At 36.6% G+C, this 20,710-nt stretch overlaps 1 protein-coding gene across 2 annotated transcripts in view; it reads left to right on the top strand.

Moving 5' to 3' along the window:
• Positions 1–826: 826 nt before the first annotated feature.
• The window catches only part of LOC112044634 (hemicentin-2), a 311,378-nt gene continuing 291,494 nt past the window's right edge, over positions 827–20,710 (top strand). For both annotated transcript variants that reach the window (XM_052888013.1, XM_024080533.2), the window contains exon 1: positions 827–1,168. The gene's annotated coding sequence lies outside the window, so the exon portion shown is untranslated. The remainder of the gene's footprint in view (positions 1,169–20,710) is intronic.

The following is a 20,710-nucleotide window of genomic DNA, read 5'->3' as shown; positions in this document are numbered from 1 at the left end:
CAAATATATAAATAAAGGTCTATTTCCAATGCCCAAAATTGAAAATCCAATACTGCTCGGAATACCTACTTGGGAATGCATTTGTTGTATTTGAAAGCTTTTTTAACGTCCGTTAAAAAAACTCTCGTGCGAATGGGGACTTACCGCTAATCCAAAGCTAAAATGGCATTAGTAGACAAACAATGCATTATCAACCACACTGTCACTTAACATCAAATGAGAACCCAGTGATGCGATTTATCGAGGAATAAAATAAAATAAAAGTTAATTTTTGTGTAACTTATAAAAATAAAACAAGAGTTTCAGCAATCGATCTGTGATGATGAAATTATTTTCAAGAATTCTGAACTGACTTCTTTTCTTCCGAAGAGTAAGTTACGGTTCGGTTACATTGTTTTTTGTAATCGATAGTCGATAAAAAATCATCGACTGTCGAAACAGTGATAAATACGTAAAAGAAAATCATAAAATACTTTCAAGGAAAACCGAACCAACTTCAAATTACACCAAAATCTTATTTTTTACCTATCAAAAGCATAAAAAGGTTCATTCGTCTATGTATTAGAAGATGAAAACACAGTTTACATTTGGACGATATTGGAAATGAATAGTAGACCGTTTTCTTATAAAAAGCGAAGCAAATTAGGAGCGAACGCAGCACTGCAGTGAATCAGATATTACTGCACTGCGTGAATTAAGGACCAAGGATGAAAAGCAAAAAAAGGCAGCAAAAAAGGAAAACAGTTCAACGCGTGAAGACCAAGCTTAAAATCCCTAGTACGTTTGTGTGTGTGGGATGCAGCTGTGTGCGTATCGCTGCAGGTATCAGAACCTCAGTTCTCTTCAGGCTGTCGAGCTTGGAGCATGTCTATGTGGGAGACTGTTACTCCCCTATTCAAATTTCGGATTACGTCGCGATCTAAATACTGTTCTATTAAAAAATAAAAACAATAGCCGATAAAAATATTGTTGTAATGCAGGTTATTTGATCGGTTCAAAAAAGGCGGCAGTGACGTTTTGAGAAATAATTAATTTTTTTTTGTGAATGTGGTGACATACAGAATTGGTGTTGTGGTTTGGAGTCGAGTGCTGTGTTTTCGAAATATTGGATTTCTGAAAGTTAAATTGTGAGCCGGCAGTTTTCTGAGTGGCTCCACCCTACTTAATTGTAAGTAATATAATTTGGAAAATATTTATTTCCAAGTACTTCTTTTAAAATCTTGTGTAAAATGAAAATAAGTGCAAAGTGAAAATTGAAAATTATTTTTCAGAGCAGTGTGAGATTAAATATCGTTATTTATTATTTATTTTATATAGAGAAAGGAGTGCAGAAAATTAAAAAAAATTGATAAAATCAATACTACAAAAAAAAATAAGTACTTACCTATAATAGGTAGTACGTACATAAGTAGTTATTTAAATAATAATAATTATTAATTTTACTTATATTATATGCACTTATTTAACCTACATAATACTTATTATTAATTTGATATCATTTTAAAAATCTGTTAATAACACGTTGGGAAAATCTCTATGAAAACTGGTGGTAAATTTTTTCAAGTTTTGTTATACCCACGACGGTACGTAGTAGCTACGTAGAGGGCAGCTATAGCTTGGCAACTTTGTTCGTAACACTTTCGATGGTCCGCGCGGGCCGGGTGGCGTGTAGCGATGAATGAAAAACCCACAACTGATGCACCTCACTTCCCCGCACGCACGATTTCACACCCACGCAGTCTTTCCCCCCGTCGCCCGCACATCATATATTATAACCATAGTTTAGTTTGAATTTTAAAAAAAAATATTATTTTTGCATCAACAAGAATGCAGGTCTGAGCCGATTCGCAAGCAGATGAATTCCTCTTTTAACGTTATTTGGGGTGCAGTTCCACCATGCTGCTCTAGTGCGGATTGGTGGGGTGATAGTTTGGTTTGGTCCGATTTTTTTTATTCTTTACAAGTTAGCCCTTGACAACAATCTCACCTGATGGTAAGTGATGATGCAGTCTCAGATGGAAGCGGGCTAACTTGTTAAGAGGAGGATGAAAATCCATACTCCTTTCGGTTTCTACACGGTATCGTACCGGAAAATAGTAACTAGCCACGGCCGAAGCCTCCCACCAGCCAAAATATTACTAATGACCGGGACTGAAGGCTTACCTGTTTTCCACAGTTAGTAGAGTACACTACATTCAGTATTAACTTGAAAACTGAGAGTTGTTAGTGAGAATTTTTTAGAAATAAATCTTCCATTTTAATTTAAAAAAAAGCTTTTATGTAACCATTTTTAATATTTATAACCCTATAACAAAACACTCAAAATCTCCTTAATTGAAATTTAGTTTCGACTGCAGGAATAGCAATTATTGAACCGTTTAATTAAAAAGTTGTCCTCTGAAATTCTAAAAAACCGAACTCCCAACTGATAAAGTTGCGAACATGCATATACCTAGGTATTTGTATATGAAAATGGGTTTAAAATTGAAGTACCTTTTAAAATTTTCCTTTTGTTTGTAATATAATTATAGAGTGAGTTAATATAGCCGTCATTATAGACTCGTACCTGCCTATTAGTTTAATATTTCGTCAATTAGAGGATATTTAAGGAAATTTAAAACTTTCAATATAGGTTGATATTAAGTATTTAGTAAGACGCACCTGTTAGTTTGACATCGGATCAATTTTAAACCTTTGACACACACTTGAAGGGTTTTGAGAACAAGAGCCTGGCATAGCGACATACACCCTTCATAAGATATAAAGGGTGAATGTTTGTCAGGTACCTATATAGGTATTTTTATACGTTCGCCGTTATCAACCCATATTCGGATCACTGCTGAGCTCGAGTCTCCTCTCAGAATGAGAGGGATTAGGCCTCACCACGCTGGCCCAATGCGGATTGGCAGACTTCACACACGGAGAGAATTAAGAAAATTCTCTGGTTTGCAGGTTTCCTCACGATGTTTTCCTTCACCGTTTGAGACACGTGATATTTAATTTCTTAAAATGCACACAACTGAAAAGATGGAGGTGCATGCCCGGGACCGGATTCGAACCCACACCCTCCGGAATCGGAGGCAGAGGTCATATCCACTGGGCTATCACGGCACATACATATATTTTTTTATTCATTGACAAGTTACCCCTTGACTGCGATCTCACCTGATGTTAGATGACGATGCAGTCTAAGATGGAAGCGTGTTTACTTGGAAGAGGCATGAGTTTTTTCTACCCATGCCTCTGAAAATCGACATTGTACCGGCACGCTAAATCGCTTGGCAGTATTTGCCGGTAGGGTGGTAACTAAGTAGTCCCACTTGAGTAGAGATTTCCGTGTCGCAAGCGGCCAGAATGGGGCTCTGGCTGCTTATAATCTGCAACCCCGGGAAGATAACAGCTTAGAGTGGTGTTGCTATACCTACGTGTTAGTAACAGAAGTAATTTCTTACTCTTAGACGAGCGCTAGAGGCATAGTGCAACGGAGGCGCCCGTGAGTTTGACTGAGGTCCTGGAGCCTACCAAAATGCACTGACGGTGGGTTTTAGTCCTACATAAACCGTTTTCTCCCCCCAGTAAGTCGGGTATCTCAGAAAGAGATTTCCCCCCCGTGACAGAATAAAGGTAGTAAATTGTCACGGCAATGGATATCACCAGACTAGACCTGAGCCAATTTAGAAAATGTAAAATCCTAAACTGAACGGAACTTGGAATCGAAACCAGGACCTCTCCGTTGAGAAAAAAATGTACAGTTAAAACTGACGGACACTTGACACGGACGATTTAAATAAAGATGTAAACAGTTCGACTGTAGAGCTAAAACTGCAGGTCTAAAGCCCTGGTTAAGATAGCGAATAATCACCACCTAATGTCTAATTAATTAAAATTCTCAGCATTTCACCAAGTTACTTCGAGTGTTAACTAAGATAAAAGTGATTAATAGTTAAAAGTTGACCGGATGTAAAGAATGTTGCAACTTTGTACAATCTTCCGTAGATTTAATGGAAATTGGATTTTCAAAGATTTTCTCCTCTACAAACTTATGCACCTTCGGAAAATTCGGGCTTATAATATCTACATGACGTGATAGAATTGGATAAAAAATTAGCAAACAGATGAAAATAATTAAATAGAAGCAGGCGTTACTTTGCGGTAGTTCATCATGATTATATAATGATTTATTTATTTTGCTATCATCCGTGAAAAGTCGACGAACCCATGCGACAACGTCACCCAGGTCCGACAAAATACTCTCTACGTACGTGCAATTGCACGTTGTAGAGTCATCTTCTGAGGATGCTCATGTTTCTGGATGAAGCGTACGTAGAGAGTATTTTGTCGGACCTGGGTGACGTTGTCGCATGGGTTCGTCGACTTTTCGCGATTGATAGCAAAATAAATAAATCATTATATAATCAAGATGAAAATAAGTTAAATCGTTTACGAGTTTTAAAAAAATCCGCTAAAAAAAACTTGCGTCGCAATTAACGATGGCTGTCATAATGTACAGTGGACGGAAATTATTTCCAAGGTCGTCGGAATTAGTAGGTATTAGGTAGGAGCCTTCATAATAACTCGTCACTTTCGATTGGATTTAAAATAAATAAAACGAGCCACGTTCTACTTATATTATTAACGGACTTAAAAAGAAGGAGGAGGTTCTCAATTCGAGACATGGTTTTTTTTAATGTTTGTTACCTTATAACTTCGTCATTTCTTAATTAATTATGAAAATTTGGTGAGACGGTGCTGACCCGTGTCGTAGTTCTGAAAGAACTACATGAAAGAACACTGAGAAACCTAAATCTCTATTATATTCTTACATGGCTCAAATGAATACATCAATGGGTTAGGACCGCTTTCAAATCAAATAATATGATAATGATAATGGAATAATATGATCTTATTTATTGTTTTTTTGTTTAGTCAGTACGTTTCATGTCTTTAAAATCGGTTGAATTTTTTATTTACATAATATGTATAATTACCTAACCATATGTATTGTAAATATCGATATCCGATCATTTTCGCATTAATAATTCGACGACAATGTTGGTAAGCGTCCGTATCATCCCACAGATTTAGCTCAACGACATTTTAATATTCTATTGAAGACCTTACCTAGTAGAGTCTTCAAGAGGATGTGAATGTGACCTACTTTTACATTAAAAAGGTTATATTTATGAGTCTATTAATCATTTTGTTCTTGACATTATCTATAACCTACTAGAATCCTAGTTATTTGGTTGATTTAAAGGTTAGATTCGGTTGAACAAGTTTTTTATATGCAACAAGTAGATAGATTTCATTGTCTTGACCTTCATCATTGACAACTCATATTCGGCTCACTATTGAGCACGCGTCTCCTCCCAGAATGAGATGGGTACCTAAGGCTAATAGTCCACCACGCTGGCCCAATGTGGATTGGCAGGCAACATTTTACGTAAACATTTTTTATAAGAAAGATAAGTTCAGTTTCTCAGGATTCGAACCCACGACCTCGTGATCCGAAGCCACACAGACTAACAACTGGACCATAATCATAATCCTACTAATATTATAAACGCGAAAGTTTGTATGGATGTTTGGGTGTTTGTTACTCTTTTTTTTTTTTGATTGGGCTGAAATTTGGAATGAAAATAGATTTTACTCGGGATTAACACATAGGCTACTTTTATCTGGAAAAATCCATGGTTTCCCGAGATTTGAAAAAACTGATGATTTTGATGATATGAATGTTTGTTACTCTTTCACGCCTCGACTACTGAACCGAATTAGCTGAAATTTGGAATATATTATAGTCTGGATTAACACATAGGCTAATTTTTGTCCCGAAAAATCCATGGATTTGTGACAAACTAAATTCCACGCGGACGAATACGCGGGTGTCTGCTTGTAGAATCATAAATTCCTAGACTATAGGACACCCTATTACACCATTCGCCCCGCCCATTGCCATTCTGCGTCAGTTCGCAATAATACATAGTTTACAAACAAATTGCTAGCTGTATAGTATATAGCCTTTCACCTAAACGCCTTGTTACAGCGACTGCAGTCAAGTACTATTATCTATTCTGCGATACAATACATTGTATTGAGCCATTGTGTTAGTAACTCGAACCAATGGCCTTATGGAGATGCGACATAATATCTCGGGACACGTATACGTTAAAGTGGACTAGACGTATCGTTATAACATGTTGTTGTCGATCTAATAATAGGACTTAAAGTATGGAGTTGTTATACTAATGGATAGAGCTTAGTGGACATGACTTTGTTCGGTTCGAATCTCGTCTGAAGCATGCAGCTCCAACTTTTCAATTATGTACAAATTAAGAGATTAAATGTCACGCGTCTCAAACGGTAACGATAAAACATCGTGAGGAAAGCTGAATATGATAAAGCTGAAATGAAATGAAATGAAATGAACTTTATTTGCCTTAATACACTTAATAAATATACAAGATGGACATTCAAAATATAAAGTCACAGTGTGAAGAGTTTGTTTGTTCGAGCGAGATTAGCGCGTTCAATCAAACAAGATTGAACGCGCTAATCTCAGAAACTACTGGTCCGATTTGAAAAATTCTTTCAGTGTTACCCTAAACCCTCTCATCTCCGAGGAGACTCGTACTTAAGCCGAAAATTGGTTGTTAACTTGAACTAATTACCTTTGGATTTGCATCGCACTCATATAGGTACATCAAAAAAAAAATCGCTTTTTGAGGGGGACGAGGTAAACTCAGATATCGAAAAATATTTAACACCAAGAATAGATAAAGGTGGTAACGCCTGCTTCTATCCATTATTTCGTCGTTATCAACCCATATTCGGCTCACTGCTGAGCTCGAGTCTCCTCTCACAATGAGAGGGGTTAGGCCAATAGTCCACCACGCTGGCCCAAAGCGGATTGAAGATTTGATAAGATTTGAGAGAAGGCAGACTTCACACACGCAGAGAATGAAGAAAATTCTCTGGCATGCAGGTTTACTCACGATGTTTTCTTTCACCGTTTGAGACACTTGATATTTAATTTCTTAAAATGCACACAACTGAAAAGTTGGAGGTGCATGCCCCAGACCGGATTCGTACCCACACCCTCCGGAGGCAGAGGTCATATCCACTGGGCTATCACAGCTCATCCATTATTTAAAACCAATAAATATATCATGTGTCTTTACACTACACACAACTATAAATTTAAACTGTAATACACGTTTAGTTAAAACATAATTATAGATTGATTCTATAAACGGGTACACACGTTAGATCGTGATCATACACTATTGACAGAGGGGTGACGTCTAGCTAGGCAGGTCCCTATGGCGATTGGTCTGAGAAAGTTAGTGATGCTTAGATACTTTGAATTGACATACAACCTTCATGTCGTAAAATTTTCGATTGAAACTTTTCCCACATGATACCAACTTGTGACATTCTTGTTATAATAAATGCATCATTTGATTTTCGGTACTTACTATCTCTAAAATGAGAAAAATTGAGATTAAACGTTGGATTTTAATAAGTTTTTAACATCAACCGATTAGCAATTAATAACGTTCATTATTAGATATTGATTATGATAATCAGAACGGAACTACCTAATGCAGACTGAGAATTTTAACTTGGTATACTTCATAGCCCTACCCAGACTCGAATCCCGGATTTCGTGATCCGAAGCTACTATTGGACCAAAGAGTTAAACTATATTAACTCATTATCGGTTCACTGCTGAGCTCGAGTCACCTCTCAGAATGAGATTGTTTAGGCCAAATAGTCCACCAAGCTGGCCTAATGCGGATCGGTAGACTTAAAAAAGAAATAACTATATAACTAATATAAATTAATCTTAGCAGTAAACGTAATTTGCATAGTACTTAAAACATAGTTGATTCCAAAATCTCTGGTCTCCATTGTACAAAAAAAAGCTTGATTAACATCGGATTATTCTAGCGTTATTTTTCCCGCTCTATACCCAATAATCGAGTGAAAATCGATTAATAGAGTTTGGTACGTGATTCGAGCATTTTGACCTACTGAAAAGTCGATAACACTGTTAGCTGAATATATGAAAACCTTTAGCTCCGTGTTGCCTCATCAATACATTTTGTAAATGGGAATTAGAGCAAGATTTTTATGATTTTTTATAGAGTGCGTATTTACGTAGACATTACGAAGTGTGTTTACGAAGACATTAGCCTATATAACAAGCTTTACTTCTAACTCGTTTGTATATAATGTAGGTTAATTATAAGCTAAATGAAACCGTTTTTCTGACGTTCCAGTACCAGTATAGATATATCTTTGCCGATACAATGCTCAAAAGACGTGGCCGAAGTCTACCACCATACATTTAAATTGCTTCAGACATGTTTTCATTCCATACTTCACGGTCACATTAGAAAATGTAACCTATGACACTTACGAATAACGTGGCTTTCTTTTGATACAAGAATTATCAAAATCGGTTCAGATCCAGAGATTACCCCCGTACAAACTCACAAACTTTAAGCCTGCCACTGATGATCAAGTAAGCTCACATGATCGGCATGATGTCATGCACATCGCGACCAACACACCATTAGTTTTATCGGATGACAAGCCGTTAGCGTTGCAGGCATGTGGACTTATCGAATGGTGAGTGGCTAGCATTACATCTGTATACGAGTAAAATTAAGAAAAATCAGTAGCTACCCTACCCCTAAAACCTCACAAACTTGACGTCGTTACAATATTAAATCAATCAGCTTAGGCAGTACCTTCATTTTAAGAAAAGGAGGCCATTTACCATAGGCATAGGTGTTGAACTTTATTCATGTGCCAGTAATTCACTCGGCCATTATTTCTAAAGACGGTAAAACTGAATAAAAGCTAACATTCATAAAAAGGAAATAATTCTGATTGGAATACTCGAAATAACTACAAATTGTGTGTTACGCAACGCGGCCAAGGTGAAAGCGATTGTTGAAAAAACAAAAGCGGCATTAAGCTTATACCTAATACCAGTTTAATGGCGGAGTCGTTTGAAAATGAACGAAACAAAGAACGATAGAACGATTTGTGAAGGTGACATTTGCTTGGAAACCCATGACTATACTTATCTATTAAAGTGGTGTGAAAAGTGAACGCACACAAGCCTCAGCGGTGATATTTTGTGTGGAAGCCGTCTAAAAATAATTTGAATTTCATTTATTCAGTCGGTTATCATCATCATATCAGTCGATGAACGTCCATTGAAGGACATAGGCCTTTTGTAGGGACTTTCAACCATCTCGGTCCTGTGCCGCCTTGCATCCAGCAATCCCTGCGACTCGCTTAATGTCGTCAGTCCACCTGGTGAGGGATTGACCAACACTGCGCTTTCTAGTGCAAGGTCGCCATTCCAGCACCTTGGGTCCCCAACGTTCATCGGCTCTTCGTACTCTGTGACCCGCCCATTGCCACTTCCGTTTCGATTCTGATCTCCTAAATTCTGATTCGATTACGCAGAGATACTCCTAGCATTCATCACTGGCAACACGCACTGTCCAAAGACTTTTATCTTCAGGCATTGAGGTATTTCTGACGAAAATATATCGATATCTTTAAACGGTTATAGTTTTCAACAAATAATTATTTTAGGTATACTTGGGTATATTTTCCAAATAAGTTTCACTATGAATTAATTCAAAATATCTTCAACGACTAAGCTACAATTTAAAATACTTAATAATGCTCTTCACATTTTTCTGAACAAACAAGAAAATGAGCAGATCCCGAAATGTTCATTATAAAGAAATCCCGCTAATTTTCGACGATTAATCTCTCGAGATTACCTCTTGAGGAGTTGCTAATTACTTTTTTAAACACAGCTGGAACATTTTTCTGTGTGTCCGTAGATTGTGTTTTAGCAATTAGCCGGGTCCACATCAAGCGAGCAGTTTTGGCACTCATATTTTTTATTATACTTATTTATTATTGTTATGTATTTCATACTAATCATAATTCCGTTATATATCTGTAAAATCTGTGGTTATTTTGGGAAAAAAATTGATTTTACTATTTTTCTCGCATTTCTCGCAGAACTCAGAAAGGTTGAGAAATTCTTGGAATAAAAGATCAATAATACTATTAGCGTGCTTACTATAAGCGACCAAGCAAAATTTTCAAGGCTTACCATGGAACCAATGACGCACTTATTATAGTTATTATGTATGACTGTAGACTCGAGAAAAGATTTGGGTGAGTTCAGAAACCCAAACGTTGTTCTGCCCATATAAACTGTGTTTCATATAAAAATACTAAAAATGCGATGTAAAAATGTGGGATTGCAGTAAGAGAATAAAAAATAATTCACGACCTATTATCATACTTACCAAGTGTACAAAAACATTGAAACAACAATTTTGTATTTACTTTCCTATTAAGAGATGGCTTCGTTTAGATACTAAGATTTTTCCCGTGTATAGATTTTAAATGTTTCTTGTTGTCATTGTTGGTGTATCAATAAATAAAATAAATATATAAATCTGGCGAGCAGTGTCGAGTGCTACGACAAAGACCATGACACAAGATTTTTTTTTATAAAATGTATTAAGTATAGAACCTAGGACCTAACCCTAACGTTAAATCGGATGGGGAAGTTTCACAAATGCCATGGGAAAGCGGTGTTACGAGTACCTATCTGCTCCGAGGCTACTCGGTCGATGTGAACCCGGCTAAACGCAAAGAAATTATGTTTTTTTAATTTGTCTGCTTATTTTTATTTGAGTTAGTTAAGGAGCAATTTGCGAGGAGAAAGATTGTTTGCAGTACGATGTTTTGATAGCTGATTCATGTTTACATATTTGGTTCTGTTTTTTTTACTTACTTCTTCATTTCCTCCGCTTGTTTCTATTTTTGAGCTTTCATGGAAGTACTTACTTGCTGTTAGAAATGTACGAATTTTAGTTAAAGCAGCATTTTAGGTCTTAGCTCCACATCCCTTCTCTTATAAGGAGGTAAGCTTTGCCGTCTAGTGAGTCATTACAATGGGCTAATAATATAGAAATAATGATAAAGTATTTTCATTTCGCATGCATTAAGTTTGGATGGTTCGAATTAGTATCAACTGAGTCTCATTTTTTTTAGGTGGATTTTATTTTTTCTATGAAGATTTGTGTAGAAATTCTCACTTGGGAATTTACTGGTGTTAAACCCAGTGCCTCGTTAAGCACATGCCATAAGTCACGGTCATTGTCGAACCCAGGACCTCAGTCTTGTGAGTCCACCGCGCATACCTGCGTTGCGGAGGCCGTCCGGCCCAAAAAATAATATAGGATTTGCATCTCGCATGCAATAAGTTTGGAAGATTCGAAGTACAATTTGCTGGGACCGCTAAGTATTTAAGGCTGCTTATGTTGGCCGTACTTAGTGTTTAACGAGTCGAGTACTTAGCGCGCTAAGATTTACGAGGCCGGGTTTTAGCAATACAAGGGTTTAGCGAAAAATGGTGGAGCTAATTTTCAATGACTTAAAATGTTTTGAAGCGTAAAAATTCAATTAAAAAGGAGTAGCTACTTAAGTGAAATATTACGTTAAAAATATTTTTAAACAAGGAAAAACCTCTTTGCCTTTAAATTATATAGGTACCTACTCAATATATATATATATATACCTTTCCTCTATAAATAGACTAGCAGATATCCGCAAGTATAATTAATTCAGTTTTTTACAAATCTATGGTATTTTCGCAGGAACCATGAATTTTCGGTATACTAAATCTAATAAGCGGCTAAAATTCTGTTAGTCGCTTATTGACAAACAGTAAAAAGCTTTGATGGCTTTCTTGCGATTGGTTGCTTGCGTAACTGTCAAGCTTCGCTTTACGCAAGTTATTTTGAAATCTCAGACAGGCTTTAATTTTATTTAATACCGTTTAATGATGCATTTACTATACATACGTTTGATTAATAATGAGAGCCCTATAAAAATCTACGTACTATTATAGTTTAGTCAATCTGTAATTTAGGGTCAGGATAATTTCAAGAAAAAGTTTGACTTCATATAACGTTAGGGGGCCATAAGCGGTTTGTATTTTTAGTCGTATGATATTGCCCCAATGACATACAATGTAGTTCAATTTGTCCTCTACATTTGTTTTATAAAATTTTCCCTAAAAGCCATAGATTCGGAGAAAACGCATTTCAAAAAATTTAGATTTTTTCAAAAACAGCAGGAAGGGGGACTCCACCAATCTACAGTTAACATCTTTACATGTCCTCTTAACGTTATATGACGTCAAACTTTTTCTTAAAATTATCCTTAGGGTAGCATTTATTTCATTACAGATTGACTGAACTATTACCTAATCAATTTATTCTTAGTTTCAAACGAACTTAGCTACAAAGTAAAGCCTGTTTCTATTCAATACTCTTGTTCAAATTAAAATCCATTAGTATAATAAAGTTATTCAGTGAAATAAAACGTAACGCGAAAATAATCCGATAATATAGTATTTAATATTCATGAGTTTATCCCGGGCCGTTATCGCGATAATCGCAATAATGATAATAGAAGTATTAATAATTATGTTGTTTCGCACATCATTACAGGAGCTGCGTAGCTGTGGACGTGATGTGGTTCCTAGTGGACAAAATAAAATAAATTGATTTTTAGGGTTCCGTGCCTCAAAGGGAAAAAACGGTATCCTTAGATCATGACTGAACTGAACTAAAATCTCGTGAACGCGTGAAAGTATACGTAGCTTTATTATCCCTTGTCCCTTAATATCAAACTTAACGTAAAAATAAAATAAATAATAAAGAAATAATAATAACTAGTCACAAACAGTGATGTGATTCATCAAAATTAATCAAATACCGTTAATACTCTGATCTTTGATTTGATTCTCAGCTTTCATTTGCGAATTTATGTCAAATACTGTTAAGCCTAGTGTTGCCATGAAATTCGATACTTGTGAATATTTAAATCCATCAATATTTCATCGAACTTTAAGTATCCACCAATATTAATTACCTACTTACTATACTTAATAATATAAGTACAAAAACATAAAAAACCTGTTCAAAGAGAATTTCTCCGTTTTAGAGTCGGTTAGCAAAAATCTTATTCTACTGTTTATGTTCATGACGAATCAGGAGATTGTGATGAACTCCAACTGTTATGAATATAATTTGATTACAATCATTATTTGACGCGCCGCCATTAGTCAAAGGCTCGCTTCAGTGTGAAGGGTCCTTGGCAGCTTGACACTTCCCTCCTCGGCTCACTCATTATTTGAAAATTTCCTCCAACGCTTAATTTGATTTTGATATCCCATTAACGAATTGGTTCTGATAAAGGGAATTCTTTCGGGGAAGCTTGACTCTATTTGAGGGCTAAATCGCAATCCATACTTTGAATATTTGTTTAAATTCTATAGCTTAGAATCTGTCTCAAAATTATTTTTTTGAAATTTCACAATCAAAAATCTCGTAACTATACATTTATAATTAAATCTTAAGAAACAGGGCTCGACAAAAACTCAAAACTCAAACAATTAGATTTCTGAACTAAATAGAATGATCCTAGAGTGCGCACACGATAAGTTTGCGCGAGTCCAAAACCAATATCTAATCAAATGCTGCCATCTTGTTGTCTATCTCTATCTATCTCTAGGCGGGTAATTCAAAAATTAAAAGATTGCGGTAAAGCTGGCATCAAGAGCGCTACTAGTCTCGAACAAACTTATCTTGCGCACTCTATGTACGGAACCCTCGGCGGGCGAGTCCGACTCCCACTTGTTTCTTACATTCGTCAATTATTGAGTCGTCGCACAGGACAGCAAAATAAATGAACTATTCATTGTTTTTACAGTGAATTTCCGCCAAGAAAAGCATGCTTATATTCAAAGCTAGCAAACGCCCGCGACTTCGTCCGCACTTAAACCTCCTTAATCTGGCCCTGTTGCAAAATCCGTTCTCGGACTAAGTACCTACCTCTCTGCTAAATTTCATAGATTCCTTTTAATTAAACATTCATTAAAATTGACGCAACATAATATTTCTAATCAAAATATGCTTCAAAATCTTCCAATTTACAGATTGCCCGTAATTTATTCCTTGTCTCTCGTAAAACCCATTAAATTCCGCATCGATCGTATTAATTATGTTAATAGCCATAGATACCAATTAACACGGTAATGAGATCATTTATGATTGACTTGTTACGAAACAGGGTGGAATATGGAGGAAGCGAACCAAAGAACTACCAACCTTATTTTTTACGCAATAAGGTTAAAAGTTGCATGCGTTGTAGTCATAAGATTAGACCCCACGGAGACGTATCAATGCTTGTATGCTAAGATCACATTACGTTGAATTAAGGCCGCTGCAGGTTTATAAGTGGGTACTAGATTCGACTCCTAGTGAGAGAATTCCGATACATGTATAGAGTCATAGAAATAACCAAATAATATTCTTATTATAACTACTTACCTTTTTTTGAGATGCATAGACATTAAAATAACATGAATAGTTTATTTTTTTCATATTCCTGACAGCAAACCCTTTCATTTGATATCCATATCATGGGGGTGAATTTCAAACAACCAGTCCACCATCTTTGGGAGGCCGCCATATTGGATTTGTAATGACGTTTCTTAGCTAGTCATGTATCGTCATCAGAGTGCCTAGTGGGAGTTTTCAATGTTTTCATACTGTGACGGATCGCGTAAAAGTAAACGCGAATTTATATTGATTGAAATAGTTGTGCAGTAGTGCCACTAGATGGCGCTGTTTCAATTCCTTAGAAGTTGGCGTTTACGTTTACGCGATGCAAACAACAAACAAGTGACGTTAATAATATAAGCGTGTTAAAAATACCATAACCCAAAGAATTCTTGGATCGGCAGGCAAATACATCATCATCATCGTTATCATCATCATCATCATCATCATCATCATCATCATCATCATCATTATCATCATTGACAACCTATTTAAACAGCCCACTACCTTGTAGGAGACGGATCCATTGTGGGTTGACAGGCAATCAAAATTAGTAACAATCACTATCAGTAATTGTTTATGCCAATATCAGGGACTATGACTTTTAAGGCACTGGGGTATAACACCACCAACTTCCCAACTGTGGTCTGAAAATTTTACACAAATTAATGTAATTATTCTGATTCTGATTGATTATTAAAAAAATGAGGTTTCGTAACCCTTTGGAATACTTCTAACTCAATTGTTGACATTAGAAATGGAGTTCAAAAGTTAATTCGGTCCAACAAAAACGGAATTTCGTCAATTTTAATTAAAACCCCGCGACCGTGCGCCGCGGCTAATGTACCACGTGACCTTAATACCGTCATCAATTTTATTACGGCATTAAAACACCTATCAGGTGTCAAGATTGTAGGCTTTGTTTCGGATATTTACACTTTTTTATACCGGAACGGCTGTGGGTAAAGCGTGATTTACAAACCGACAAATGCTTAAAAAAATGTAGTAAAAACAACCCTTCAATCGACTTTAAAGAGGTTCGTGTACGTGCGAAGACTGCAGTTCAATAAATAGTCGCAGCGCTATCTATCGAAATGCAACATCGTACATTTCGGTAGGTAGAACGAAAAAATGTTTGTTTCGAGCTGATTGCAAAATAGTTAATAAGACTTATTTGTAACTAGCGTCTGCCCTTTGATTTCTTTCATTCAGCCCTTACAGTAGTATCCTGTAAAAATGGAGTAACTTCTCCCGTTTTCTCAACATTTCCCTTCACTGCTCTGCTCCTATTGATCGTAGCGTGATGAAAAGTATACTACTACCTGCCCAGGAGTATGAAGAATAATTATACCAAGTTTCGTTAAAATCCGTAGTAGTTAAGAGAAATAAAGACTCTTTGACCACAGCACGACTGTTAATTCTTGAGCTTGAAATAAGCATGCTGAAAATAACTCGAAATAACTGCTCTATAGTAGCATGCTTCCGTGCTTGAAATGAGCATGTGTAACAGCAGCTTAAAGCTGTAACATGTGACAAAAACAAAACAATAATCAATATTTTCGGTATCGTTTGATTGCTTGTAATTATTCAATATTTGGCACATATTTTAACACCTCACTCATTCACTACTGTTACTTTAACTCAACAATAATTTGTTAATGATGAACAGAGCAGATGAGTGCCTGAAGACAAAAGTCTTTGAACAGTGCGTATTGCCAGTGATGACCTTATGGTTCCGAGACTTGGTCGTTAACTATGGGCCTCAGTTCAACGAGTTGCAAAGCTGAAGTGGCAATGGGCGGGGCACATAGTTCGAAAAGCCGATGGACGTTGGGGTCCCAAAGTGCTGGAATGGCGACCCCGTACTAGAAAGCGCAGTGTTTGTCGACCCCCCAACAGATGGACTGACGAAATCAAGCAAGTCGCAGGGATTCGCTGGATACAGGTGGCTCAGAATCGTGATGTTTGAAAGTCCCTACAAAAGGCCTATGTCTGCAGTGGACGTCCAACGTCTGATATGATGATGATCATGATGAACAGAGCAATTACTGAAATAAAAACGTGTAAAAACATACGCTGTTATTTAAAATCACTTTTTTTATATTTGCATTTTGACCTCACCAGGAACTCGAAGCCAGTACTTGTCGTGATTAGTAAAACAAGGAAACCGATAGACCATCGAGGCAGTTAATATACAGACGACTATTTGCAATTCAAAATGTACTTTATTTTAAAACGTTGACCTATTTCCATTTGTACTGTGGACAAAAGATTTCTCTTTATATTTCTAACTGGAATAATAAAAGATGTATTTTTTGATGAAATTACTAATTTAAAAAATTGGTCTTTTCTGTATTTTCAAACTGTGCGTTTGTTTACTTTGTGAGATATCATTGTACTCTTTGTTTTGCTTAGTAGGTACGAGTATATTATTTATTTTCTTAAATAATCATCCATCATTATCATTATCAGCTAAGGAGTGTCCATTGACTGACTGGATAGGTCTACTTTTAAACATTGATTCAACCAACAACACTGCAGAACACTAACTAAAACGCATAATAATCGGTATGTCTTGTAGAAGCTTTACAATGCCACAGACATACAGTCTCTCCGATACAAAACAGATACAGACAGACACGTCAAACATCCACCTCCTCTTATACAGGGTGATTCGGACTTTAGTGCGGACATTTTTTTTCGTGGTTCTGTATCATTAATAGAACATAAATCTACAAACAGTTCGATACATTTTATGTAATTTTTTTTTTCAATTTATGTCTCAGAAATAACAAAATAATGGACACATTCCCAAACAAACTGCGCAACTGCTGGCGGCACTTTGTAAGACGCCGACAAAGAAATACCGGCAGTAGTCATATCGCTTCGGCTTCGGCTGACGGGGGTGGCAGGGGTGAGGGGATCGAAAAATCCCTGAGGACGCCTGCCGAATTGCCGATGGGCGACCAGTGACAGACAATCTGCCGTCGCTTGCGCATTTAAGTCGAATCATCCTTTAATGCAAAAGTTTGCGTAATAATAATCATCATTTGTATTTCATTATTCCAATCGAAAGTTTATAATTTTTATTATTACTACGCATTATTGATGGTCCTAAGCCCAATTAAGTATGAAGGGAAAATCGATACTCAACTCAAAAGTGACGACCTTTAATTATTATAAAAAATAATAGGTACAAAAATAAACGTAGAAAGGTCAACGGCCCTCGGCGCGGGCGCTCGCTAACCTAGTACCTACCAGCTGATTTTGTAGTTGCCTATTACTGTGCTATTACTTAGTACAGCGATAGGGTGACCCTCAAGTTCTGTTTAAATGTTTAAACTTTAGCTAACGATAACTTTGTTATTGTTGAGTTAAAAAAAAAAAGAAAAAATACGTGTTCATTAAATTTTGTTTATGTACAAAATATAAAAATATCCGTACTTGAAAAAATTTCTTCCTGTATACATCGGGGTTTAAAAGCCACTCTTTCACAAAATAATTGACAAATCCCACATGAACGAAGTCGCTAACCTCAGTAAAGTAAATATTATCTCAGTTTTCGCTTCATTAAATTTACTGAAAGAAATATACTTATTCTTTGCACAAAAAAAAATAGATAAACACGGGTATTCATTTCGTCCATTCTGTTTGCTGAGACTGAATATGTTTGTGGAAGGAAATAACTTCCTGAGCTCAGAGGAAAATCTTTACGGACGGACCGCTTACGAGAAAATCCATTTCGTGAAAATGCGGCTCAAAACACTTCAGGATTAATTATAATTTGAAACAAGCCCAGTAACGTTCAAAAGTGCATTTTAAGGGCGCCTATACGGTGTACTTGATCAACTTAGAATCCATTTAAAATTAGTAGGTAGGTAAAATGAACGGACTTACAGCCTGAAAAATTGAGATCCATCGTTTTAGGAACGCTTATAGTTTGTAAGCGAATATTCCGTACGTTAAAAGAACTTTGGGAGGTAGAAGGTTTCAATGGTCTAGATCTTTAATTCCTCAAGTAATTAAAAACCAAAGTGTTTATTGGTCAAGTAGGTATAAAACGTATTTTTTTTAAAGAATATTTGCCATATCTTTTATAATATAACCAATATTCCCATTCCACTCCAAATAATCGGGAAAGACTGTTCTAGGAGTGGGTACGACAATAGACCAACGGGGCTCGGTGATGAGTCCGACCGCTCTTACCGTTGAGCTATTGAGGCTTCATCATCATTTCAGATAATTTTATGTTACTTTCATGAATGATCATGATACATCATGTCCAAAGTCGATAGATACTTAGCTTCGGTAACCCGGTCGGTCTAATTCAGTCACGAAGTTTTGGATGGCTTTTAGCCGGATATAATGACTCATAAATTTATCATTATTTGGACATGGATGTTAATGATAATGATCGCGACCGACGGCTTCACACAATTTCTGAGGCACGGGGGTGTAACGCCACCAACTTCCCAACTCCAGGATGAGAATGTTTGCTAAAAAATTCTCAGAAGAAAGAAAATCTCGATAACAGAATCCGCTGGACTAACGTAACTAGCTTACAATAATTAAGCCATATCTGCCACATGAAAGTAATCCATTGTATCATCATTGCTACTGGCACACGAAAGTAATCCTTTGTATCACTATTGCTACTGGCACAAGAAAGTAATCCTTTGTATCATCATTGCTACTGGCACAAGAAAGTAATCCTTTGTATCATCATGGTTACTGGCACAATAAAGTACTCCTTTGTATCATCATTGCTACTGGCACAAGAAAGTCATCCTTTGTATCACCATTGCTATTGGCACATGAAAGTTATCCTTTGTATCATCATTGCTACTGGCACAAGAAAGTCATCCTTTGTATCACCATTGCTATTGGCACATGAAAGTAATCCTTTGTATCATCATTGCTACTGGCACAAGAAAGTCATCCTTTGTATCACCATTGCTATTGGCACATGAAAGTTATCCTTTGTATCATCATTGCTACTGGCACAAGAAAGTCATCCTTTGTATCACCATTGCTATTGGCACATGAAAGTTATCCTTTGTATCATCATTGCTACTGGCACAAGAAAGTCATCCTTTGTATCACCATTGCTATTGGCACATGAAAGTAATCCTTTGTATCATCATTGCTACTGGCACAAGAAAGTCATCCTTTGTATCACCAGTGCCACATTAAGTCGTTTGTCGTTTTGTCTACCGTGTGTAAGGTGCCCTTTGCTGAGAAGATTAAGGTAATGCTGGGAACATACGGGATAACAGACGTAGTTAAGTAGATTTAAAGTTGTTCCATTATACATTCGGACGGCGGAAATTATTTGAAATGAGCACGAAATATTTGGGCCCTTAATTAGCATAATCCTCCGGGGTACGGTTATCCCGGGAAACTTTGTTGCTTGTAACGTGATTATAACTCTTGATTTCAGGGAGTGCCGATGAAATTATCGCAAATTTAATTATTATTGTAGAACTAGCTACTAACGTGTGCGGGTCTATGTTTGTTTTGAGTTTATACTTAGCAGGAGACGTCATAGTCCAGTGGATATGACCTCTGCCTCTGATTCCAGAGGGTGTGGGTTCGAATCCGATCTGGAGCATGCACCTCCAACTTTGCAGTTGTGTGCATTTTAAGAAATTACGGTGAAGAAAAACATCGTGGGGAAACCTGCATACCAGAGAATGTTCTTAATTCTCTGCGTGTGTGGAGTCGGCCAATCCGCATTGGGCCAGCGTGGTGGACTATTGGCCTAACTCCTCTCATTCTGAGAGGAGACTCGAGCTCAGCAGTGAGCCGAATATGGGTTGATAATGATGATGATGATAATGATACTTAGCAGATACTAGCGGACGCCGGAGAATTCATTTGCATGAAATTTCGTTTCTACACATCGTGCGGGTTCTATTTATATTTTCGGGGTATAAAAAGTCAGTGTGTTAATTTCTTAACATATATTTAAACCATTCAAAATTTCGGCCAAATTGAGTATTTGCGCCTTGAATGGGTAACAAATACGTACATTGTACACACAAACTTTTACCTGTATAATAAAAGTATAATCTTTTAGACATATAGACGTCTGTCTGACATAGACTATCAAGTAAATAAACAAGCTCTCGTTATTTTCTTATTTTTAAAAGACGGCTCAAACGGTTATAAACTTATAACTTTCTGTCACAACCCCCTTCCCTATAGAAATCAGGATGTTTCCAGACGGTTTCCGATTTCAA

The sequence above is a fragment of the Bicyclus anynana genome, chromosome 21, assembly GCF_947172395.1.
Source record: "Bicyclus anynana chromosome 21, ilBicAnyn1.1, whole genome shotgun sequence".
NCBI lineage: Eukaryota > Metazoa > Arthropoda > Insecta > Lepidoptera > Nymphalidae > Bicyclus > Bicyclus anynana.
This window is presented reverse-complemented; position numbering and strand designations above follow the sequence as displayed.